Here is a 27,293-nt window from a genome sequence, read left to right as displayed (position 1 = left end):
GAATCAAGGTGATCTATATTGTTTTAAATTGAGAAGCCTACAACCTTAAGATGTCCAATCCATTTCTTAGAATTATAGGAATAATTTTGAAAGTGCAGCCAAGTTGGTGGAGTAGCAAGTTATATTGCAAGCTACTCCTCACAAAACTCTCCAAACATCTGGAAAATGTACTAGATTGAATGGTGATGAGGAAATGCAAGAACAAAAAGCATATAAAATCACTTTTCTTGCCCAGGTTGGTGCAGTTGGACAAAGAGGCTTGTGGACATTGAGTACTGGAAAGTGACAGATTGTTCCAGTATCCAGGTACTGAGAGAGGATGGAGAGGTAAGAAGGCATTGTCATCTCAGGTAGGGCTCCAGAACTGGTGCCAGCTGTCAGTTTTGTTGCTGACTACTCAGTTGGAAGGTCAGAGATCCAAGACAGACCGAGGGGTAAGTTCTTGGGTAAAGAGCAATTGATCATTATTATTAGTCAGTGTACTAAGGGAGTAGCAAATTGATGTCGCTTTGGAACTCAGACCTCAGCAGAATAGACTGCAGAGGAATTAACTAGGGAAGAGATCCCCAGACCAAAAAGAAGCCTATTGTTCTGTCTCTTTGAACCAACAGAACTTTCCAGATGGTGAATAGTGGTCAAGTATGGAATCCAGAAACTCCAAAGGAGGCAATTCCAAAAACCTTTGCTCAGACCCAGGTCAGGAACTTGCAGTGCTCAGTCCAGGTTAGCAAACCACTGGATCCAGTGAAAGCTTGAAGATTCCCAATCTGAGCTACCACAAGAGCAGCTAGAATAACATAACACTCAATACCTTTAGAAAGCCTAGATACTACTTCCCAAAGTCATGAATCTGACTTCAACAAATAGTCAGGAAGTAGACTGAAAGAATAACCAATCAAGAAAAGAATCCCACCATAAAAAACCTTTTATGGTGATAGGGACACTCAAGACATGAACTTGAGAATGACTTCAAAACATCTACAGCAAAACCTCAAAAAAAAGCATCATTTGAACACAAATTCCAGAATTTCTAGAAGACATAAAGCAATTGATTTTTAAAAAAGGATTTTTTTTTATAAATTAGAGTGCTAGATAGAAAAAAATTGGAGAATAAATGAAAACTATAGAAGAATTAGAAAGAAAATGTATAGCTTGCACAAGAGCTGCAAAGCAGCAAAGTCCCTGAAAATTAGAATGCTCCAGTAGAAGTTAATGACTTCATCGGATATGAAACAGTAAAACAAAGTCAAAAGATTGAAAAAAAAATGAAGAAAATTCAAGGTATCTCATAGATTTATAGGTGCAGTTTCAACATGCTGGCTGAGGTTCTAACCCAATTCACCATTCCAGATACCTGCCAGGCTTTGACAATTATAGTGGCAATCTAAGAACATGAACCATTCTTGCTATACATCACCCTAGCTGACCTTCCTTTACTTTGACATTCCCCTTCTTACTCCAACCCGCCCCCCAAGAACAAGAAAGATTGGGCTTTGAGGGGTTAATGAGAATTATAATTATCATTACTACTTTTTGAATTCTGGTGTTTCAAAGAGGTTGTGGAATTAGGCATAAAAACCAGATTATATCTAGTTAAATAAAACTTAGAGCTTTAACAGTTCCTGTCTTTCCTCCACAAGGATAAGGTCAGACATGGGTTTAAGCCACTGGGTGTAGGCATCTCAGCTGGAAATCTAGACCTGAGAATTTGATTCAGAGACATCAGATTCACCTTCTCATTTGTGATGGGGATGCACAAGGATAGAAGGTCCTTGTACAAATGCATTCCTTTCCTAGGGAGGGTCTTTTCTGCTACCCCTGACTAGCTGTTGGTTGGCTGTTAAAAACAGGTCTAACAAGCTCAGATGGGAGGGATATTTCTGAGGAACAAGGCTCTAGGGTAAATGAAATGGATGTTCTAGATAAGGTAGAGGGCATAAAAGAACACAGTGAGCCCTACGCCCTAAATGACTGGTGACATCAGAGAGGAATAGCTTATCCCAGCCCAAACATTCAAAAAAAAAAACACTGACCCACTCCCAGGTACAAAAAATAGTTAATAAAAGGCTCAGGTAACTAGGCAATAGATGAGCCATGATGGGTGTGTGAGGCTGGGCAAGAAGGGTGCGGCTGGGAGTCCTTGCCTCCCTAAGCATCAGTTGCCTCATCTTTTTATAGCTGAGAACACTTAATCTTCCAAATAAAATACGATTGTCCAGTTAAAAATTCTGTGTTCTATAAATTTGATTTCCACAATTATCCTCTCTTTGACTCTTCTCTCTCTATCTCTCTCTGCTTCTGTCTATATGTCTCCCCAAAACATACACATACACATACACATACACATACACATACACATACAACACACAGTTTGAGATTTTCCTGTAAAATATGATTTCTGTTTGTGAGCTTCCTGATCCCAGGTGCGAGTCATAGTAGAAATCAGAGTTAGCAATGAAGTTTCCCCTGCTGAAGCCCACCCTTATTTATCCACCTTCTCAGCTATGTGACTTACTCTGTGTTCACAAGTACTTGCAAGAAAAATAGTTCATTGCTTTTCTGAACTTTTTGTTCAGAATTTAGTAGATTGTTTAATATGGGACATCAATTATTTGATGATAGTTTCTTGAAATGCTTTTGTTATTTCAGACAAATTGAATTAAATCAAAATACAACAAAACTTTAGTCCTTTTTATTTTTTATCTAAACCTGTTAGTTCAGTGATGTCTTGGTAAACTGTGTGAATGAACTGTGTTGATTTTTCTAATCTTTTTTTTTTAGTTTTTTTTCAAGGCAATGGGGTTAAGTGGCTTGCCCAAGGCCACATGGCTAGGTAATTATTAAGTGTCTGAGGTCAGATTTGAACCCAGGTACTCCTGACTCCAAGGCTGGTGTTCTATCCACTGCGCCACCTAGCCGCCCCTGATTTTTCTAATAAATCTTAAGAAATTTTGATACAATAAGGACTGTTGGCATTTTGAAAAAATTAATATTGGTAGTAGCAGCATACATGGCTTTTTTAAGAAACTTGTTTGTAAACATGAATATCACATTGATGCAGAATATTACAGTTTACAGAAAACTTCTCTTATAAGAATCTGTGAGGTGAGTAAAGCAAGGATTATGATGTCCAGTTTACAAATGAGGAAAATTGAGACTGAGAAACATGATCTTTTCAACTTCTATTGCACAGTACATTAAAGATGAGGCAATAAATATTCAGGATTTTGGAGGGTCAAGGTTGTCTCTACCTCATGGAGGGAGAACCCAAGTATTAATTACTGCTGAGCCCATATTCATTTGGCAGAGGTAAAGTAGGATTAGTTAATTTACAGGTGCACTATTGAGTGTTGACAAACCAGTCTGCCAAGTCACAGTTCTATGGCAAAAGGGAATAGATGGCATAATGACCTGGACCCACATTAGAAAAAAAAAATAGGAGAGTACTCCTGGGATTACCCTTCTCACAACACAGAGTTGGACTCTACCCTTGGGGAACTTGATTACTGTGGTTTTCAAAGTAACCTGACAGGAGGGGTTCTACAACTGCCTCCTGCCCCTCCCTATGTGGTTTCTGAATGCTACCAGGGAATAGAAGATATTACCAGAAGGCTAGCCTCTTGAGAACTGCTCCAGCCCTACCCTGCCTGCTCCAGAGGATCTGTCTCCTAGGGAGAGCTCTTTTCATTCAATCTCATCTCTGTTTCATATCTCGGACAGAACAATCTCCCTCATGTAAAGATTGTTTTTTGCTTTGGCTCAAGCCCTATACCACAGTTGGACAATCCATCAGCTTTCCAAAGCTTAATGTCCAAAATCGAACTCTTATTTTTCCCCCCTGTCTATCCACCCACCCCTCCACCAAACTTCCCCATTTCTGTCTAGGCGCTACCCCCTAACCAGGTCTTTTCTGATTTCCCCTGTTATTAATACTCTCTCCCTCTTGGAAGTACTTTGAATTCTTTTGGCATAAAATAGTAGGATGACACAAAAATTTGTGAAGCTTTCTATAGTTTTTCTTCCTTTCCTGACTCCTATATTGCTTTTCCTCTGTTGATTATCTCCTATATAGGTGTTGCAAGCACTGAGTTGTTTGAATGGGGTCACCCAATTAGATTTTGAGCAGCCTTACAGTAGAGATTTTGTAGCTGCTTTATATCACCAGAGTTACACATAGCATATGATGCATAGTAGGTACTTTAAAAATGCTTTCAGTCTGACCAATCTCCTTAAGAACAGGAATTGTTCCCTTCTTTATCTCTCCCACAGCCATCTCCACTTGTCCTTATCCATATCTGGTCACTGGATCTAGATGACTCTGGAGGAGAAAGTCAGGCTGGTGATTTAGCATTAGCACACCCTCACCCCAAACCAATTTATGTGCATGTGATGGCATCATCTCCCTGATGTCATAGTCTTCTTTGAGAATGAAAGATAAACATCACCTTCAGTGCCTATTAATTGTAGTCAAGGTGGTAATGGTTTGTCAACTTGGATTGAATTTACTAGGTCTAGTCAGAGCACTCACTTCTCTGTTGAAAAATCTTGAGGATCTCTTATTGACTAATGAGCAGTTTCAATCCTGCATGCAATCCAAAGCCCTTTCCAATGTGGCATCCTTGTCCCTTTATAAATTTATTCCATATTATTTTCTCCCAAGCACCCTATGCTATAAACAAACTTGACAGCCCTATAACCCTCAAACGCATGCTGCATTCTCATGCTCCGCAGCTTTATGCAAGGTATCCCCTATATCTAGAATACCTAACCACAGCTAATGGTAGTAGCAGCATACATGGCTTTTTTTGGAAACCTGTTTGTAAACATAAATATCACATTGATGCAGAATATTACAGTTTACAGAAAACTTCTCTTATAAGAATCTATGAGGTGAGTACTGGGTACTGGATAGTATCCTGGGTATGGAAAAGAGGAAGACTTGAGTTCAAATTCAACCTCAGACACTTGGAGATTTGCTGAGGCACAAAGAAGCTGGAGAAGGAAATAGCCATTCAGCATCTTTACCAAGAAAACCCCAAGTGGGGTCACCAGGAGTTGGACATGACTGAACAGCAACAAAAAAAAAATCTCTAATACATTGGCACTTAACTAAACTTCGGACTGAGAAAGACTAAATAAATTCTCATTCTGCCAGGTCACTCAATAGAGTTTCCAAGTCACAAATAGTTTCACAAGTCCCCAGTACAAATCTGTCCAATAGTGTGTAGCATAAATGTTCATTTGGCCTTTGGATTCATTTGACCTTTCAGTATTAGACTGTTGTTATTACAGTTCATTAGGCAAGTGTTCCAAGTACCACAAAGTGGTACTTCTTTGATATATTCCTTCATTAAAAATATTATGTCTAAGTCACAATGTTGGCTTCTATAAGGAATATAAAGAAGAATAAGGACCAGCACCTGCTCATATAGAATTTATAATCTAGTAAAGGGAAAAAAAGGTATATCTACCCTTCCAGTCACCCAGAATTGTAACCTCAGCATTGTCTTCACATATCCTATTGCCAAATCTGATCCTTTCTATAGCCACATCTTTTGTATCTGATGCTGTTACCAACCTGGTATAAGCCCTGATCTCCTCACACCTGGACTATTAAAATAACCTGCTGGTTGATCTCCCTGCTACAAATCTCTCCCCAGTCCATTCTCCAACTCAATTGTTAAAGCTCAAGTCTGACCATTTCCATTTCTCCCCTGACCCCTTACAGTAAACTCCAATGGCTCCCCATCATCTCCAGGACTAAATATAAAATTCTCTGTTTAGCATTTAAAGTCCTACAAAACTTTCCCCTCTCTCGTCTTTCCAGCTATAAACTCTCTGTCTCTCCCCCCTCCCCCATGATAGTGGTCTTCTTGCTATTCCTTGAACAAGATATCTTGTTCTAGCACCCAACTCAGGTCTTTTTTCTCCAGCTGTCTTCTCCACTCAGCCTCCAGGCTTCCCTATCTTCCCTCAATACTCAACTAAAAGTCCCATCTCCTATAGGAACTTGAGTGTAAAAACAACAACAGCAACAAAACAAAGCAACCATTGAATTAATAAATAAAACTGGATTTGGTTTTATTAAAAAAATAGATAAATTATTGGTTAATTTGATTTTTTTTAAAAAGAAAAGAAAGTCAAATGACTAGTATTAAAAATGAAAAGGGTAAATATATGCAAGTTTCTCTCCTTCAAGGCTCCTTATCAACCTGGATGCCAGCTGTTGGAACCAATCTCCCTTACAATAGGTGTAACATTTGCAGATATCCAGATCTCAAATGACAGTCAATGCCATAATGAGATAGATTCTGTCATCACAAAGCTGTGAGATCTCAAGAATCACTAGCATGGACCACCTGTCTACATTCTCCATATGGAAGCTGGATTTTCAAAGTCCAAAATATCCTACTCCACTCCCACCAAACCTTTAGTTCAGTTCATTACTGAGAACATTTTGTATTTGTATACCTTATATTTTCACCAAAGTATTTTTTACACACATCATTTCATTTGATCCTCATAACCACTTTGAGATATGTATTTTCATTCTCAGAAGAAACTGGATCAGCAAGGTTAAATACTTTGCCCAAGGTCACACTCATGGAATCCTAGTTCAGAGTTCTTTCCACAATACCAAACTATTTAGAGATGAGACACCACTACACTGGAAAGAACATAAAATTAAGAACACCTGTCCTAGAGGGTCTAGAGAAGAACTGAAGGCAAATTAGGTGGGTTAAGTGTGCTGCTGCTGGCTTATCCCATTGACTCTCCAAGCATAGGTCTTACATGCTACAGCCCCACTGTGCAAGATCACAGGAGAGAAACTACCAAAGATATTAGTCTATCAGACAAACTAAGGATTAATGGAGTATTCCTCCAATAATTTAGAATTAATATTTTCAAAAACATGACATAATACAGGTAGCTAGGTGATGCAGTGGATAGAGCACTGACCCTGAAGTCAGGAGGACCTGGTTTAAATCTGGCTTCAGAAACTTAATAATTACCCAGCTGTGTGACCTTGGGCAAGTCACTTAACCCCATTGCTTTGCAAAAAAAAAATCCAATTACCTTACATATATCCTTCAAGATAATTAAAGAAAATTCTCATTTAAATAAAAAATATTCAAAGAAACACTTTTTTTGTGATAGTAAATAACTAAAAATAAAGATGATGCTTATTGACTAGAGAAGGATGAATCAAACTATAGAATATGAAGATAATGAAATACTACTCTACCACAAGAACAATAAATATAAAAAACGAATTCCAAGAAACAGGGGAAGACTTACAAAGGGAAATAAGCAAAACTAGGTAAACAAAACTGCAAATATCTACCACACTGTAAATAGAAATAATAACTGTAATTGTTATTTCAAACCAAACTGAAAACTGTAATTATAATGACCAAACTTGGCCCTAGGGAAAGGATGAGAAAATGTAACTTCCCTTTTTGTAGAGGTGGACTATGTTTAAGGAACACTATGCACACTGTCAGTTGTGTGTTGGTTAATTTGTTTGAACTATTTTTTTCCTCTTAAAATAGTTATTTGTTATGGGGGGGGGGACAATTGATTGTATGAAAAGAGAGGAAAAGGCATATTAGAAATAAAGATAAAGTAAAAGCAAAAGATATCAATATTTCTTCAAAAGAATGTTACCCAACCTTTTCTCCCCCCAATGTGTGACAATCCTGTGAATTTGATTACACTGGAGGAACTATCATTCCCTGCCTCTGTTCAGCTGAACCACAGATTCATCTGGAGTCAAGAAATCAATATTCATAATGCAGCTCCTATATTTACTACCTCTATGCCTAAGTTCACTTCTCTAAACCTGTTTCCCTTTCTGCAAAATGAAGATGATAATAATAGCTGACAATTATATATAGAATTTTAAGATTTTCAAAACACTCTAATTGCATTGTCTCATTTGGTCCTCATCACAACCTTGAGAGGTAGTTACTATTATTACCTCCAACTGATGTTCAGAAGGTTAAATGACTTGCCTAGGGTCACTCAACTATAAAGTATTTGAGTCAGTATTCAAACTCCTGCTTTCCAGATTCCCAGACATTATAATCTCTGTGTTTATGCTGTTTAGGCGTCTTATGAGAAAAGTGCTTTGCAAACCATATGAACTGATGTTTCAATTGTTCATTCATGTCCCTTTATTTCTAATCATAGACACCACCACACATACACACCCTTAAGTCATCCTTCCTCTTAGATAGATTTTGGCACTATTATATTGAAAAGTTGACTGATGAGAGCATGGACAGTTACTGGCTTATTTCCAAAGACATAAAATCTAAGAATCTATCTGGTGGCTTAAGGCACATTGTGAGGGTTGTTTGTTCATTCCCTAATCCTTATTTTATAGGAGATATAAGTACAGATGTAAGTAATGATTATAGATGTACTTACAGATGTAAGTACAGATTATAAGTAATGGCTGATTATTTAGGCTACACTAAAAAAGAAAAAAATTAGAGCAGTTAGGTGGCAGAGTAAATAGAGCACCTGCCCTGGAGAGAAGAGCTAGGTTCAAATTTGACCTTAGACTCTTAATAATTACCTAGCTGTTTGACCTTGGACAAGTAACTTAATCCCATTGCCTTGGGGGGGGGGGGGAGAAAACAGTAAAAAAGCAAAGGTTAGGAAGAATTAATTACAATTTATGCCAAAGAGAATGAAATTAAGATTTAGACAGGAGTCTAGATTTAAGATTTAGAAGGGACTTCAAGACTAGCTTTACAGATAAAGAAACAGAGATCTACAGAGATTTTGCCCAAGGTTAAGCAGGTAGTGGAAACCCAATTTCTCTGACTGCAAATCTTGATGAGGAAAATTTAAAGACTTAAACTTTAAAAAAAAATAGGTTAAAAAATTAAAAAAAAATAGGAAAGCAAATTGAGAATGAACACAAAAAGGAACTGGGACTGGAGTCAAGGGAGAAGAGGAGGCATGAACAAGCCCAAATTTGGGCTAAACAAACTGAGCTGTTCCAATAAAGATATGAAGACTTCACAACCACAAGTCTCTGAAAGCCAGAATGCTTTTCAGGGCAAGTATTGAAGCACAGTTACAACACAAAGAGAGTAGATCTCTCCCCCATTTACACAAAGTAGAGAACCTGGGAAGAGCCATTTGGTTCATAAGGGGCAGAGTACAAGGAGGGGCCTACGGGGGGACCACTGATTACTTTCTCCAAATAAAAGAGGAAAGAAAAGCCAGATGATGACCAGGAGGAGGTTAAAGACCTGAGGGAAGAAGGAAGTTGGAAATGGCCAGAGGCAGAGCATGAATTACCTCTCCATGAATTACCTTTCCAAAAGAGGCTGAAGTAACTTTCTCTTCTCTCCCACCTTGACCTCCCCAGAGACATGACAGGTCTAATATCACACCGAGTTTCTCTGAATTCAACAGCTAGCCCTCATTCCATGATGGTTCCCCATCCCTGCATGAAATTTATTTCAGCAAACACTTATTAAGCTCCTACTCTGTGCAGAGCCCTGTGCAGGACACTGGTCAGACACAACATTTAGATAAAACACTATCCCTTTCATCATGGAGCTTACAGTCTCATGGGGGAAAATGAAGCAATACTAATAACAAGATAACATGAGAGAAGTACAATGGAGAGGAACAAGCAAAGTGTTGTATGATGTGTAGAAGGGAAGACAGTGACCATTAGCAACAGGGGGCTTAGAAGAGCCTTCTTGATGAAGCAAAGGGAGAAGAACCAGGAAAGCATTGTATGCATTAACAAAAACATTGTGAGTTGATCAGCCCGAAGGATGCAGCTCCTCTCAGCAGTTCAGAGAGCTAGGACAACCCTAGGAGACCTGTTACAGCCAAAGCTAACCACATCCAGAGGAAGAAAAACAAAACAAAGCAAAAAAAGTCAAACTACAGAATCTGAATGAACACTATGTACATTTTTAAAAAAGTTTCTCCTATGCTTTCCTTTTCTATCTCCTAGTTTTCTTTCTTTTCCCTTAGTCCTAATTCCTCATACAAAAAATGACTACTCTGTATACATGTTAAACACAAATATATATATATATATACATATACATATATGTGTATATACATATATATATATATATATATATATATATATATATATACAAACACACACATTGCACATTGTTCACCAGACTGTTCGGCATAGAGGGGAGGGATTAGGAAGGGAGGGTGGAAGGAAATTTTGTAAGTTATAAATATGTATATGCATGTGGATGAATTCTGAAAAACTTTCATAACATGGAATTGGAAAAATAAAATAAAATATCAACTGCGAGAAAACATAGGAGCCTTCCTGGAGGAAGTAGCATTTAATTTAAACTGAAAAATGAATAGGAATTCAATGAGATGAAAATTAGGCATTCTAAGAATGGGGAATGGAATGAAGTAGTTAAGTACATATGTGAATAGGGATGGTAGTGTTTTGATGGCTAAATAAGATAAATCTGGAAAATTAAGGTGATACTGGTTTGTAGAGAACACTGAATATCCAGTAGAGGAGTTTGAATTTTACTTAGGAGCAATAAGGAGCTGCCAGAGAATTCTGAGCAGAGAAATAATAATAACCAGATTACAAGTATGGCAACAATATAAAAGATGATTGGGGGGGGGGGGGGCAGCTAGGTGGTGAAGTGGATAAAGCACCGGCCCTGGAGTCAGGAGTACCTGGGTTCAAATCTGGTCTCAGACACTTAATAATTACCTAGCTGTGTGGCCTTGGGCAAGCCACTTAACCCCATTTGCCTTGCAAAAACCTAAAAAAAATAAAATAAGATAAAAAAACCTTCAGTTTTTAGATCATGTATAAAAATTAATCTGTTAGTACTTGAACTTACTTAATGACTGAGTCAACAATGAGGTCAAGAAATTCTATGAATAACTCCATAAGATCCAGACCAAGGCACCATATGTATATCTTAATAGAATTGTGAGAAAAGCACTAGACCTGTAGTCAGGATGACCTGAGTTCAAATCTTAAATATTTAATAGCTGTGTGACTCTGAATAAGCTCCATTTGCCTCAGTTTTCTCCTCTATAGAATGGGGACAATGAGTATACCTACCTCCCAGTGTTAGGAAGGCAAAATGAGATAATTTTTATAAAGTTTTCTGTAAACTTTGTGTATAAATGCTAGCTATAATGATGATGATGATGATACTCAAAACTTCAATCTAAAACTAGATATAGTAGCTGAAATATTTTGCATAAAATTGAGGCCAAGTGCTTATGGACTATACAGAAGCTTCATACTTACATACTTTCCAGAAGGGAATAAAAAAGTGATGAACATGGCAACACTTGAACATTACAAGGAAAAATAAAGTTGACTATATTTTAATATACAGGAATCAAGTGATGACCATTGTGTGAATCATTTATAAATCAACAGTTTGGCTGTGGTCAGAACATTGACTTGTAACAGCAAAGATAGAAATTAACAGTATATTTGCAAAACGAACAAAGATAAGAAGATAAGAGTGTCACTACAAATATTTTTTAAAAACCTTTTGTGGCTCTCAAATGACAAATGGATAAAGGAAATACATAAACACAAAAGATCACAATTTTCTATATCAAGTTAAGATATATGAATTTCTCACCATAATAAAAAGTCCCCAATCCCCCAAACTGTCTCAACTAAAACTAAGAGCAACTAAGAGCAACACTAGTCTTGGATACAATCTCATTTTGTAATACCTTTATGAAAAGAATGATAAAGTTATTATATGGGTAGATAAACTGGTTTTATGATAGTCAATAATTTATCATCTATATTCTGCTCCTAACACTCAAATTATCTCATGAAGCATTTTACCTAGACTTTTTCCCCGCCTAGATTAACTATGTTAGAGTTGACGCTGTTCAATCTTTTCTAATTCTTTTGTGATCCCATTTTGGCTTTTCTTGGCAAAGATACTGTAGTGGTTTGCCATTTCCTTCTCCAGCTTATTTTACAAATGAGGAAACTGAGATAAAGAGAGACTTGTGTCTGAGGTCACACTTAAACTCTGAAAAATGAGTCTTTCTGACTCCAGGTCTAGCATTAGATCCACTGAACCACCCAGTTGCCGTCTAAGATTGAGTACTTAGGAAACTTCAGGATTGTCCTAAGACCCTTCCACATACGTGGAATTGTGTCAAAAAATGAGTAACAAACACTTGAAAGAACCAATTGGTTACTGACATTGCCTCAAAAAGGATTATATGAATTTACTTCCATTAAAATATGATGAAATTGCTTAGGCAATATTTTGTGGCATCATCATTTGTTTTTCTAAATCCATTAATTTCAAGTTAGACATGAAATTCTTTATGACTCAAATTTCCAGCTTTTGTTTCTTTAATTCTTTCACTTGGTTATTTGACTGTTCTTAATGAGTCAGGTTCTTGGAGTTGATATATTTTTGTTTCAAGAGCCCTTGAAGAATTTTTTGGTAATATTTTCACTTTCCTGAAAAGATACTGTCCTCACTTTCTTTGGTTGTAAAGTCATTGTTTTTAAATGAATATTTTCTTCCAATTGTTCATTCTTGCTCCTTGGTCATCTTTTCTTCCCTGTCTTTATTAATCTCTTTTCTAATTCATCTATGGTATCCCTGCTACAAAAGCATTTCTGCCCACCAACCCTTTCTGTTCTGAAGATTCAGCCTTGTCATGCATGACCTTCACCCAGCCCTTGATGTGTGACTTTCTGTAATCCCTCCAATAGCCTATGGGAGTTAATTTTAGAGGGATAAGAAGGTCTAACATGATACTGATGAGAAAGATAAAGGGATAAGTCTTTGAGTCTCTTTTCTACCTCCCCCCCCAATTCCTTCTACTAGGTACATATTTTTATGCTATATTAAACAGTTATAATCAGTGATGTTTTTCTTCTCTTAATTCTAAACTTTCTGTTTTATGAGACAAAGCTAGTACATAGCTGAGAGGATTGGTGAGGTGGAAAATGAGGGGGTTGGACTTGATGGCCTCTGGGTTCCTTTCTAGTTCCCATCTCTGACTATTCCAATATTCTTTATTATAATACCCCCCCTTATCCTCAGGGAAAATAAGGAAGAAGGGGCAGCTAGGTGGTGCAGTGGATAGAGCACCGGCCCTGGAGGCAGGAGGACCTGAGTTCAAATTGGACTTCAGACACATAATAATTGCCTAACTGTGTGGCCTTGGGCAAGCCACTTAACCCTATTGCCTTGCAAAAACTAAAAAAAAAAAAAAAGAAAAGAAAAGAAAAGAAAAAGAAAGAAAAAAGAAAGGAAAGGAAAGGAAAGGAAAGGAAAGGAAAGGAAAGGAAAGGAAAGGAAAGGAAAGGAAAGGAAAGGAAAGGAAAGGAAAGGAAAGGAAAGGAAAGGAAAGGAAAGGAAAGGAAAGGAAAGGAAAGGAAAGGAAAGGGAAAGGGAAAGGGAAAGGGAAAGGGAAAGGGAAAAGGAAAAGGAAAAGGAAAAGGAAAAGGAAAAGGAAAAGGAAAAGGAAAGGAAAGGAAAGGAAAGGAAAGGAAAAGGAAAGGAAAAGGAAAGGGAAAAGGAAAAGGAAAAGGAAAAGGAAAAGGAAAAGGAAAAGGAAAAGGAAAGGAAAGGAAAGGAAAGGAAAGGAAAGGAAAAAAAAAAGAAAACAAGGAAGAGTATAGACACAGAGCAGAAGATTCTCAATAAACCCCTAGACCTCAAAGAATTGTTGTGGAGGATCACTTGAAGGTAATCACTGTCTCACCAAAAAACAAAACAAAACAAACAAAAAAACCCACACCAAAACACATGTGAATTTCTTGATTTCAGTAGGTTTTTGTATATAAACATGAAGAAGAAACCATTTCTATTGATCATCTTATATTTTCCCAACTGACACAATCCAGATAAAGGATCTTGTTTACAAATAGTGATAAATTAACTGTGAGCTCATTTCTAGATACCTCCAAAAAAGGACTAATATTTAGCCCAATATTGTCAATAGATTCAGCACATAAAATTTAGAATGATTTTCAAAATATCAGGGTTGATTTTAAGCTAGGATACATCTAACTAGCTATAACTTTGAAGAATTTGCAATGGATATAATTTTAAAAATGATTGTCATTGAAATAGTAGAGATGGGAGGTACTATAATATAGCAAAAAGCTTTGTAAATTATTTTTAAAAATCAAAAATATTTAATTTTTGTGTTCAGTAATATAGTTGCTGTATTACAATACCTGTAATTGTAATCCTTCTGGAGGATCACCTGAAGCAAGAAAACAGGAAGGGGGAAGAGAGTGATACTAGACCTTCTGGGTTTAAGACCTATCCACAATACCTAGCACAAAGTATATCCTTAATAAATGCTTATTGACTGAAACTTATCTAATGATATGAATCCTCCTCCCTAAGGAAGTGGTGAGATGTACTGGAGAGTAAAAAGAAAACAGAGGTGAGAAACCAAGTGTAGAATCCTCTATTATTTAGGGCCACAGAAAGACTAGAATCTAAGGATAACATCTAGGAACCTCTCCTACCTTTTTAATTCAGATCAATCATATTCATTAAAAGTGTACTATATACAAGGGGCCAGATTTCTTAGAGAAATGTAGCCATTCAAGCATCTCTGCTTTTTATCATATTTGTATATCAGACTTGAAAACAAATAGGAGTGTTATCTGCTCTGGTCATCTTCCATCTCCTGGGATTTATGAAGTCTAATGAAGGTGACTGGGTGAAGCAAGACTGAAATTGCACCAACTTGTTCCTGAGACAGGAAGGTACATGGATAGGGAATTTATTAACATTAGTAAAATTATTAGATAATGGGGACTACCATGCTACTCTACCTAAAAAATTCCAATTAAATATTTAAAATAAAATCTGTCATAAAAAGGTCTGAGATAAAAATTAATCTCGAACTCCAGATTAATGATAAAAATGGAATCTAAAATCAAGTCAGAAGCAACCGTTGAGGCTGTCTAGTCTTGTCTCCCAATCAATGCTGTAGTTTCATCATTAATACTCCTGATATACAAAAAGTACTAATAAAAATTTTCCTAACATCATCTTGCATTTTTAATGATTTATGCTTTTTACAACACTTTCAAACACTTCATTTAGTCATCACCAATCCTGACTCCAATACTTAAAAGTTAAATGACCCATAAGAAAGCCATGTCTCTTTAGGTTTCAGTTTTTATCCTTGTAAAATTTAGGGATTGTACTATATAATCTTTAATATTTAGGTTTTATTTCAAAATTTTATTATCACCTGAAACAAATGAAATTCACTTTCATACATATAGGAAAACTAAGACATTAATTAACTTGAAAAAAATCACATAGTTTTTCAATATCTTTTCAATATCAGTTGGATTTAGAATTCAGCATTTTTTTGGAGACTCCACTACTCCACTACTAATATTATATTTATAGGGATACTAGAATACAGTGAATGGATATCAAGGAACGTTCTTTCTTTTTTGGAAGTAATTGGAATTTAGTGACTTGTCCAGGGTCACATAGCTAGTAAGTGTCTGAAGCAAGATTTGAACTCATGAAGATGAAACTTCCTGATTCCAAGTCCAGTGTTCTAGGCACTACACTATCCAGCTACCCCTTTGGTGTTGGAGGACCTGAATTGAAATCCTAGTTGTCACTTATTTCCTGCATCACCTTGGACAAACAACTTAATGTCACTGAGTCTCATTTTCTTCAAGTCTAAAATGAAAGGATTGGGTTATATGGTCACTAAGGCTCCTTTCAATTCTAAGTCTATGATTTTTAATTGAGGTGGGTAGGAAGTCTTTGAACTGAGCCTATTCTTTCCTCCCTGGGTCCTGGTTCTCTCTCCTCACTTCTCTTGGAGCTGAGATCACTCCACCTTCTGGAAGCCATTTCTGGGCTTGCATGACCCAGGACTTCCAGCCAAGATGGCAGAGAGAAGACAGGCACAGTTCTAAAGTCTCCTGATCTCTTCCCCATCTATCACATGAAACAAACCTCTTAAAAGAAATCTGAACCACGAAACCCAGAAAGAAAAGCCAGGAGAAGGAACATCTACCTAAGGATTGGTCTCCCGCAGCAGCCTTGGCTGAGTACCGGCAAGTGAGTCTGGGCTCAGAGGGAGGATCAGCCAGATTAACGGCTGAATTGGAACCAGGAGTCTGAGGGCCCGAGAGCCGGACCTGCTGGATCAGCGGTGGGGCTGGACGAAGGGGGCTTGGGTGCGCAGGGAAGCAGAGGCGCTGGTGTTGGTGCTGTCCCCTTGGAGCTTGGGGAGGGTGCAGGAGAGCTGCGGATGCCATCCCTGGGCTCCTCAGGTCTGAGAAACTCTGAGTCCAAGCCTCTGTTGCACTGAGGCCTCCTCCAAAACAAACAATTGCAAACTACTTCTGCCTCAGGCCCAGGTGTGTGAGCAAAAGAACCAGCCCAGCTGAGGAATGACCTCAGGCCAGGGTAAAGCCCACCATTGATGGAAGGCAAAAGAATTCAATAGCTCCAGTTCCCTCCCTCAAGCAAAGGGAGGCCTCCCAACCAAGGTCACAGACACCCCAGAGAGGGCAACCAGCACCTCCTATTGGCCAGCCAGAGAAACTGCACTCAGTAAAGCCTTTAGAGATCCCAAGCCCAGGTGAACCAGCCCCCCCCCCAACTCAAGGTCTTAGCATAATGAAGAAGGGTCAGTGGAAAGGTGGATCCATAGAAAAATTCCTGGAAGGGAAAGACCCCAACTCAGAGAGACCTGGAACCTCTGAGGAGAATACAATCTGGTCTCCAGCACAGAAAGACTTCCTTGAAGAAATAAGGAAGGACCTTAAAAATTTGGGAGAGACAATTAATACCTTGCAACAAGAAAACAAAAACTTAGAAAGTAAAATTGGACAAACACAAAAGGAGAATAAATCTCTCAGATCCTCAAATGAGAAAATGCAAAAAGAAATTAATTCTCTCAAAACCTCAATTGGTCAAATGGAAAGCTCTTTCAAAATTAGAATTGACCAATTGGAAAAGGAGTTGCAAAAGGTTAATGAAGGGGGGCAGCTAGGTGGCGTAGTGGATAAAGCACCGGCCCTGGAGTCAGGCGTACCTGGGTTCAAATCCAGTCTCAGACACTTAATAATTGCTAGCTGTGTGGCCTTGGGCAAGCCACTTAACCCCATTTGCCTTGCAAAAACCTAAAAGAAAAAAAAAGGTTAATGAAGAAAACTCCCCCCCCCCAAAAATGGAGTCTACAGAAACTAATGACTCCATGAGACAGCAAGAGTCAGTTAAACAAAATCAAAAAATAGAAGCAAATGTAAAATACCTCATCAACAAAACCACTGATCTCAAGAATAGATGGAGGTGGGGCAACCTAAAAATTATAGGACTTCCTGAAAACATTGAAGAGAAAAAAAGCCTGGACTTAATATTACAGGATCTAGTGATGGAAAACTGCCCTGATATCATGGAATCAGAGGGCAAAGTAGTTATTGAAAGAGTACATCGATCCCCACCAGAAAAAGATCCTAAAATGAAAACACCAAGGAATGTTGTGGCCAAACTCCAGAACTATCAGATAAAAGAGAAAATCCTGCAAGCAGCCAGAAAGAAACAATTTAAATATCAAGGAGCCACAATAAGGATCACGCAGGATCTGGCTGCATCAACTTTAAGGGATCGAAGGGCCTGGAACAAGATATTTCAAAGAGCACGGGAGCTTGCAAATGCAGCCAAGAATCTACTTTCCTGCAAAGCTGAGCCTTCTCTTCCAGGGAAAAAGATGGACATTTAATGAAATGGAAGAATTCCAAAAATTTCTGATGAAAAGACCAGAGCTAAACAGAAAATTTGGACATCAAACAGGAGGTTCAAGAGACACATGAAAAGGTAAAAAAAAAGGGGGGGGGCAGTAAAAGAAAAAAATGCAATCCAGTAAGTTGAAACTGGCTATATCCCAGCATGGGGGGGGGGGGGGTAGAAACTCTCATAAATCCTGAGAAATGTAACTCTAACAGAGAGAATATACCTAGCCAGAAATGATGGACATTTATGACCTATTCATGAGAGTGATATCTAATGGGATGTAACTGGCTTTAACTCCACTGGGGAGAAAGACTCTAATAACTCTCAGGAATTTTGACTCTATTCAACAGAATATACTGAACTAGAAGGGACAGACACTCAGAATTTTCTATGACTTAGATAGAATGATCTAAAAAAAATACACCACCTCCCTAAAAAGGGGGACAGGAAAGGGACAGGAGGAGGGAGGGGATTGAATGGTACAAATCTCATTACACTAAGAGGTACAAAAAACCTATGGTAATAGAGATTAAATACCTAAACAACCCTATCTCAGAAAAAGAAATTCAAGCCATTATTGAACTCCCTAAAAAAAAATCTCCAGGGCCTGATGGATTTACAAGTGAATTCTACCAAACATTTAAGGAACAATTGGTTCCAATCCTATATAAACTCTTTGGAAAAATAGGGAAAGAGAATAGTTAAGCTATTATGGGTCCTGGCTGCAATGAAATAGTATCATGCTGTGCAAAGAGATATGAGAAATTCAAGCAAACTTGGGAGTATTTATAAATTGATATTGAAGTGAGCAGAACCAGGAAGGCAAGTTATGCAAAGGAAAATAACATTGAGAAATAGCATAATTCTGATTAATGCCATGACTAATTGCTATTCTAATGAACATGCTTCCATCTTCTTGGCAGAGACTAAGTGTGGAATAATGTAATGGTTTCACAACTAGTTAATATGGGATTTTTTAAAAATTTTTTTTATTTTTTTAGGTTTTTTATTTTTGCAAGGCAAATGGGGTTAAGTGGCTTGCCCAAGGCCACACAGCTAGGTAATTATTAAGTGTCTGAGACCACATTTGAACCCAGGTACTCCTGACTCCAGGGCCGGTGCTTTATCCACTGCGCCCCCTAGCCACCCCCAGTATGGGATTTCTTTTGCAAAGCTTTACTTCATTGTTGTGAGGAAGAATACAATTGTAGCTGGAAGGGGGAAATCATAAGGAATGTAAGGAATGTTAGAGAGTGATATAAAAAAGAGCATCAATAAAATATTCATTCAAAATTAAATGGCCTTGGGTAAGCCACTTAACCCCATTTGCCTTGCAAAAACTAAAAAAAAAAATTAAATGAAAGACAAATAAAATTTTAAACAAAAACAAAATCCTTCTAAGATACTTTCAATCAATTAATGCAGTAAACCAAAATGACCCCATTCCACATCTAGAGAATCTCTTTATCTTTTCAAATCAGATGATTCATTTATGAAGGACAGTCCTATGAATCTATGAATCTGAGAAAAATCATTTCCAGATTAAAGCAGATATCTCCATTCATGTCAGATTTCTCTAAAAGATGAGATAGAATATCCAGGAGAATCCCCTAAATGTTAAACTCCATCAATGGATTTTTAACTCTCATCAAACGTAAACAAAAGATGGATCTCAAAAAACCATAGCAAATTAGAAGAAACCCTACCTGGTCCAAATCCCCTCCTTTTATAGATGAGGAAACTGTAGCTTAAAGACAGGAAGTGATTTGCTCATGCAGTTCTTTTTATGGTCTTCTCACTGACATTCCAATGGACTTTCTACAACCTCATGCCTTAAACAAATCATATATAATGTTATTCCAATGTTTTAAGACTGATAGTTTGATACTTCACAGAACAGAGAAGTCCCACATACACTACATCAGATATTTTGAATCTGATAGTTACTAAATTCAAATATTAAATTTTATTAAATTTGCATTTAAATTTTTTCAAAGAATTTACAAAGCAGAGACTTGGAAACATTTTAGACAGAATCAACAAACTTTGGCTATAATCTCCAGAAACTTGTTTCATAAACAATCTTCAGGCCCTAACTAATGCATAAAACAGTAACTAAGGTAGGGTAGCTGGGGCTTTGGTTTACATGTCAACATGTACACAAAAAATGCAGTTTCTGTTAGAAAGGCCAGCACTTTCCCTATGCAGTGATCCAGAGGACATTCTTCCACACATCTAGGTGGCACTATAGATAGACCTCAGGATCTGAAGTCACAAAGATCTGAGTTCACAATCTGCTTGTCTCACTTTTCTCAACTGTAAAATGAGGATAATAAAGCACATCCCTTGCAGATAAATTGTGAGGATTAAATGAGACAATATTTGTAAAGCATTTAAGCACAGTGTTTGAGCTATAATAGGTACCATCAATGTTTATCTCTTCCCTTTCTTCTCCCTTCCCATATTGGTCTCCCCTGGTCCATGCCACTAAAGGAATCATAGGATTTTTTTTTTTAGGTTTTTGGCAAGGCAAATGGGGTTAAGTGGCTTGCCCAAGGCCACACAGCTAGGTAATTAAGTGTCTGAGACCGGATTTGAACCCAGGTACTCCAGACTCCAAGGCCAGTGCTTTATCCACTACGCCACCTAGCCGCCCCGAATCATAGGATTTAAGAGTTGGAAGTGACCTTAGAGATTATCAAATCCAACCCCCTTATTTTACAGATGAGGAAACAGATCTATAGAATTAATCTATAGATTACTAGAATCTATAAAATCCTTGACCAGGGTAAAAGATCTTTCTGATTCAACATCCAACACCCAAGTGGCCTTTAAAGGGAAGGCTAGTGTAAGGAGAGAAGTCTTACTGACCTGCAGAGGTTAAGAGTAGAAAGAGAAGAATTGAGTCACCCACTCTCCAAGAAATATATAATTGTGTTTGGACTGTGCCTCTTGGAACCCACCTCTGTCTGCCTCCACCTGCCCCCCCCATTCTTATCTCTAAACTGAACTTGACTCAGGTGCTGGGATAATTTGCTACAGTTCTGCTATTATGTCCTAAATTTCTCCAAATGAAGTACAAATAAGGTAAATAGGATTGAAAAATAATTTTTAAAAATGACTAATTTATGGTATTCAAGAGAAAATACAGATTAAACCTCCATAGCACAGGAATGGGCACTGCTGACACCAAACTTGTTTTTCCTTCTACAGTTGACTGTAGATTTGAGAACCTCCAAGTCACTTAAATTCTGATTTGTCTGTTTTGGATCAAGGAAACCATGGGAACCAACAGATAATCAAAGGTTTAGGGAGAATCAAACGGGAACTGCAGACTGTCAAAAATGAGGTACTCTAAAACATTCAAGACTAAATTGATCTCTAGTAACTAATGAGACCAGGAGCACACAGAGGGAGCTAAGAAATGACATATGCAATGCTTGCTACCATGACTCTATGTCTCACTGTATCTGACACCATATTACACCATTACAAATGCTTAAGACATGAGTTTTGCCTCAATTATACATTGTTTCTGACTTTTTTTTTCCTTCTCAGGTCATACATTAAGGAAGCTGAGAAACAGGCCAGAGACCTAAGTATTTCTGCTCACTTGAGTGTTAAGAATGCCATTTAAATCTCTATGATTAAATCATTGACCCTGTCAGAAGTTTGAGGAAAAGATTAACCATTTAGCACTTTCAGTTTTCAATGGAAATGTGGATTTTGTGTTTCCAAAGAAATTGAATTACATGTAAAATGCAAATTCCTTCAGAGAAGGTTGAAATGTTGAGTTTGATTTCCATAGAGTTTACTATACTCCCAATATGGGCATGGATACCTCACAAAGATTGCATTGTACTGTTCATTGTTTTTTTTTAATGTAAATGAGAACATTATGATCAAGTAGGATTTATCCCAGAAATGCAGGGTTGGTTCAATATTAGGAAAACTGTTAGTATACTCAATTATATCAACAACAAATGTATCAGAAATCATATGATCATATCAATAGATGCTGAAAAAGCTTTTGACAAAATACAGCATCCATTCCTATTAAAAACACTAGAGAATGTAGGAATAAATGGACTGTTCCTTAAAATAATTAGCAGTATCTATCTGAAACCATCAACAAGCATCATACTCAATGGGGAGAGGCTAGAGGTATTCCCAATAAGATCAGGGGTGAAACAAGGGTGCCCATCACCACTACTATTCAATATTGTATTAGAAATGTTAGCATCGACAATTAGAGAAGAAAAAAATATTAAAGGAATTAGAATTGGGAAGGAAGAGACAAAAGTCTCCCTCTTGGCAGATGACATGATGGTCTACCTAGAGAATCCCAAGAAATCATCTAAAAAACTACTGGAAACAATTAGCAATTTTAGCAAAGTTGCAGGTTATAAAATAAACCCACATAAATCCTCAACTTTTCTATATATGTCTAGCAAGAAACAGCAGGAAGAGCTAGAAAGAGAAATCCCATTCAAAGGAACCTCAGACAATATAAAATATTTGGGAGTCTATTTGCCAAGAGAGACTCAGAATCTTTTTGAAAACAATTATAAAACACTTCTCACACAAATTAAATTAGATTTAAATAACTTGACAAATATCAACTGCTCATGGATAGGTAGAGCTAATATAATAAAAATGACAATTCTACCAAAACTAAACTACCTGTTTAGTGCCCTACCAATCAAAATTCCAAAAAATTAACAAGTGAGAAAAAAGTGTAAGTAAATTCATATGGAGAAATAAAAAGTCAAAAATTGCCAGCAGCTTAATGAAAAAAGGTGCAAAAGAAGGGGGCTTAGCCCTACTTGTTCTAAAATTATATTATAAAGCATCAGTCATCAAAACTGTTTGGTATTGGCTAAGAAATAGAGTGGGGGACCAGTGGAATAGACTAGGTATAAAAGCAGGAGATGATTATAGTAATATGCTGTTTGATAAACCCAAAGAGTCCAGGCATTGGGATAAAAACTCCCTCTTTGATAAAATTGCTGGGAAAATTGGAAGTTAGTATAGAAGAAACTTAGATTAGACCAACACCTCACACCCTTTACCAAGATAAGATCCAAATGGTTACAGGACAAAGGACTCATTTCTAAAATATACAGAGAACTGAGTCATATTTTTAAAACAAAAAGCCATTCCCCAATTGACAAATGGTCAAAGGATATGCAAAGGCAATTTACAGATGAGGCGATCAAAGTAATTCATATCCATATGAAAAAAATGCTCTAAATCATTAATTATTAGAGAAATGCAAATTAAAGCTTCTCTGAGGTACCACCTCACACCTCTCAGAATGGCCAATATGACCAGAAAGGATAATGATCATTGTTGGAAGGGATGTGGGAAATCTGGGACACTATTACACTGTTGGTGGGGCTGTGAACTCATCCAAGCTTTCTGGAGAGCTATTTGGAACTATGCCCAAAGGGCAACAAAAATGTGCATACCCTTTGACCCAGCAATACCACTACTGGGTCTATATCCTGAAGAGATGAGGAAAAAGGGTAAAAACATTACTTGTACAAAAATATTTATAGCAGCCCTGTTTGTGGTGGCAAAGAATTGGAAATCCAGTAAATGTCCTTCAATTGGGGAATGGCTCAGCAAACTGTGGTATATGTATGTCATGGAACACTATTGTTCTATTAGAAACCAGGAGGGATGGGATTTCAGGGAAGCCTGGAGGGATTTGCATGAACTGATACTGAGTGAGATGAGCAGAACCAGAAAAACACTGTGTACCCTAACAGCAACATGGGAGTGATGATTAACCTTGAAGGACTTGCTCATCAGTACAACAATCGGGAGCAATTTTGGGCTGTCCACAAAGGAGAGTACCATCTGTATCCAGTTAAGGAGCTATGGAGTTTGAACAAAGTTCAAGGACTAACACCCTTTACCAAGATAAGATCCAAAGGGTTACAGGACTTAGACATAAAAAACAATAGTATAAGCAAATTAGAAGATCAAGGACTAGTTTACCTGTCAGATCTATGGAAATTTAGAAAATTTAGAAATTTAGAAACTTTAGAAAAAAACAGATATCTTATTGTCTGATCTTGTTACGTCTTAGAATTCTTGTCTCTTCTTTAAGGATATGATTTCTCTCTCTTCACACCCAATTTGGACCAATATACAACATGGAAACAAAGTAAATACTGACAGAGTGCTTTTGTGGGGGGGGAGCAAGATTGGGGGAAAATTGTAAAACTCAAATAATATCTTTAATAAAAATTAATTTAAAATAAAAAAATGTAAATGAGATCTCAAAGCCATCAAAGAATGGAAATATCTTAGACCAGAACCCTCATGGTCAATTTAACTAGCCCAAAGTTGAATAAAATAAAAGACAAAAAAGAATAGATGATGAAACATTCCTCCCTAGGCTTGAAATGGAGTGGAAGCATGGGAGCTTACAACTGCCAAATGTGACAGATCCTGACAGATGGTTTTGCTTGAATGGTTTTTGTTTGTCTGTTTGTTTTTGAGAGGGGAAAGTTCTGGGATTGGAGTGCATGTTGTATCAGAAAATCATTGTGATATAAAAAACATAAATATAGCAATAAAACTTGGGTTTTTATTTTTAAGGGGAAAAGATGTGGTGGAGTAAAAGCAGCAGCTTTGAATACCCTGAGCAAATCAATCAGCAGCTATTTGCTGAAAACCCATTAAGTTCTCAGTTATGAACTTGGTGGTATGGGAGATACTTAAAAATATACATAAGAGTCTATCTTTGAATCTTACCATTTAATTGGAATGAAATTGGAATGAAAAGAAACATTGATTAGACCTCTCTCTCCCACCTCATTTCCTCACCTACCTCACAGAGATGTTATCAGGATAATTTTATTCACACACACACACACAAACATACATATAGAATCTTATTTGATCTCATATATATCTATATAAAATATACACACACATTTTATCTTCTATCATTATTACATAAATGAAATTCATTCAATACAGCAAAATGCCTACTATGTGTCCCATTAAGTACTAGGGAAGAAACAGTGAATTGAAATTAAACAAAGTTTAGATGAGACATGATCATACTATCTAGGAGCTATCTAGAATATTTTTTTTGTCAATCATTTTTTTATTTTTTTATTTTTTATTTTTTATTTTTTTAAGATTTTATTTATTTTGAGTTTTACAATTTTTCCCCTAATCTTACTTTCCTCCCCCACCCCACCCCCACAGAAGGCAATTTGCCAGTCTTTACACATTGTTTCCATGGTATACATTGATCCAAATTGAATGTGATGAGAGAGAAATCATACCCTTAAGGAAGAAACATAAAGTATAAGAGATAGCAAGATCAGACAATAAGATATCAGGTTTTTTTTTCTAAATTAAAGGTAGGGGCAACTAGGTGGTGCAGTGGATGGAGCACTGGTCCTGGAGTCAAGAGTACCTGAGTTCAAATGAGGCCTCAGACACTTAATAATTACCCAGCTGTGTGGCCTTGGGCAAGTCACTTAACCCCATTGCCCTAAATAAATAAAAATTTTAAAAATACACAATAAATATGTGAAATAAGTTAATTAATCAAGTTAAATAAAATAATTTGACTGTCCAAGGCACTGGAAATTCAAGAAAAATCATTTGGGAGTTTGCATTCTCAATGAGAAGTGAGGAGATGAGCAGGAGAAGGGATACACCATTTATCCAGATAAGCAAATATAATCTAATTTGAGGAGGGATTGAACAATGACATCTGGGGGGATCAGGAAAGATTCCCCTAGGAAATTATAGCAAAGATGAACCTTGAAGGGAGTGAAGGATTATTGGGGTGAATGCCAAAATTGAGCTTTAGGCAAAGGGCACAGTTGGAACAAAGATCTAGGGATTAAATGATGAGTGAAGGGAATAGCAAATAGACCAGTTTGGTAGAAACACAGAGTTTGTGAATGACAAGAAGGAGCCCTGAAGATCCTTAAGCAAGGGAGCATGTTTCTGATATTAGACTTAAAGGATAGGCTGCAGCCATGTAAAACTACAACTTTACATTTTGTATAGTTCTTTACAATTAAAGTATTCATAGAAATGTCACATTATATTATAGTATAATTTGAATTTGAGCTTGAGTCTTGGCTTTATCACTTACATCACTTATATCCCATGTGACCCTCTAAGTCACAAAATCTTAATTTATAAAATGAAAAGATTAAGATTCTATCTCTAAATTTATGTTCCAATGGTTTTCTTGATATTCCAAACAGTCCTGGGAGGGCCATTTTGATTATCTCTATTTACTAGATTGTAAAAAACAATACTTTAGGCATGTGTTCATTAAGAGCCTCCTGTGGGCAAGTCATTCTGCTAGGTGCTGGAGAAAGAGGCCAAATGGTTCTGAAAAGGTATGAGATCATTCCCAGATGCTCTGGAGAACATCGAATCCAAACTCTCATTTTACAGATGAGGAAATTGAAGTCCAGGGAGGTGAGAGATTGGAATCCAGGTCTTAAGACTCAAAAATCAAAGTTCTTCATTCTGTAAACCAGAAAGACCCACAACACTCCACACTGTGGTCCAAGTCAGATTAGAATGTAATTGGGAAACATCATACCATAAAATACCATAAAACATAAATAATATTAATATATGATTTTCTAAGTTCCACAAGGATCCTTATATATGGTGGCCTCTGTTTCTGAGTTTGACACCACTGATACAAACCACCTCTGGTCAAACAATTAGTAACTGCTAGAACTTTGAATCCAGGCCTCAGTCAACAATAACAACTAGCAGTTCCAAGATATTTGTTAGCTACCTTGAGTTTATTTACTCCAAAGGAATTTTTTAAATGTTTAAAATTTTTTTCATTAACAATCATTTATTTTTCCTCTTTTCTAGCTCTCTGTCCCACTGAAAAAACAAAAATAAAATCCTTGCTACACAGTTGAGCAAAGTGAAATTTCTACACTGACCAAGCCTAAAAATGTATTTCATTCTACCTTAAGTCTATGACTTATCTTGTCAGAAGCAGAATAATGTGCTTCATCACAGGTCCTCAGTAGACCTAGCTGTTTATTGCCTTGATCACAGTTCTTAAGTCTTTCAGAGCTGTTTTTCTTTACAATGTTTTTATTTTATCAATTGTTCCCCTGATTCTGTTCACTTCCCTCTGTGTCTGTTCATAAAGACTTCCCAATTTTCTCTGAACCTACTCCCTTCATAATTTCTTGCTGTACCATAATACCTACAATAATTTGTTCAGTTGTTCTTCACTTGATGGGCACCTCTTTGATTTCCTGTTCTTTGTTTCTATAAAAAGGACAGCTACAAATATTTTTATACTTATGAGTCATTTTCCTCTTTCCTCCAAAAGGAAGCTTTAATCTTACATGGTAGAATATACAATTTCAAAGGACCATCCTCCCTCTAATTTCTACAAAGCCCAAGTTTTCCAAGGTCATCCTTGTGGCTCTTCTACTGGCTGAAACAAACTCAAAAACCTTCTCTGTAGCACACAATCATCTGATGACT

The 27,293-nt window shown here is 37.0% G+C and overlaps 1 protein-coding gene and 1 long non-coding RNA gene across 5 annotated transcripts in view; one reads left to right on the top strand and one right to left on the bottom strand.

The window, feature by feature from the left end:
• Window positions 1-27,293, bottom strand: part of B4GALNT3 (beta-1,4-N-acetyl-galactosaminyltransferase 3) — a 162,043-nt gene that overhangs the window by 55,986 nt on the left and 78,764 nt on the right. The gene's annotated exons all lie outside the window — the stretch shown is intronic.
• Window positions 21,049-27,293, top strand: part of LOC141493981 (uncharacterized) — a 49,596-nt gene continuing 43,351 nt past the window's right edge. For all 4 annotated transcript variants that reach the window (XR_012470371.1, XR_012470369.1, XR_012470368.1 and 1 more), the window contains exon 1: window positions 21,049-21,123. This is a non-coding gene — a long non-coding RNA (uncharacterized LOC141493981). The remainder of the gene's footprint in view (window positions 21,124-27,293) is intronic.

The sequence above is a fragment of the Macrotis lagotis genome, chromosome 7, assembly GCF_037893015.1.
Source record: "Macrotis lagotis isolate mMagLag1 chromosome 7, bilby.v1.9.chrom.fasta, whole genome shotgun sequence".
Taxonomy (NCBI): Eukaryota; Metazoa; Chordata; class Mammalia; order Peramelemorphia; family Peramelidae; genus Macrotis; species Macrotis lagotis.
This window is presented reverse-complemented; position numbering and strand designations above follow the sequence as displayed.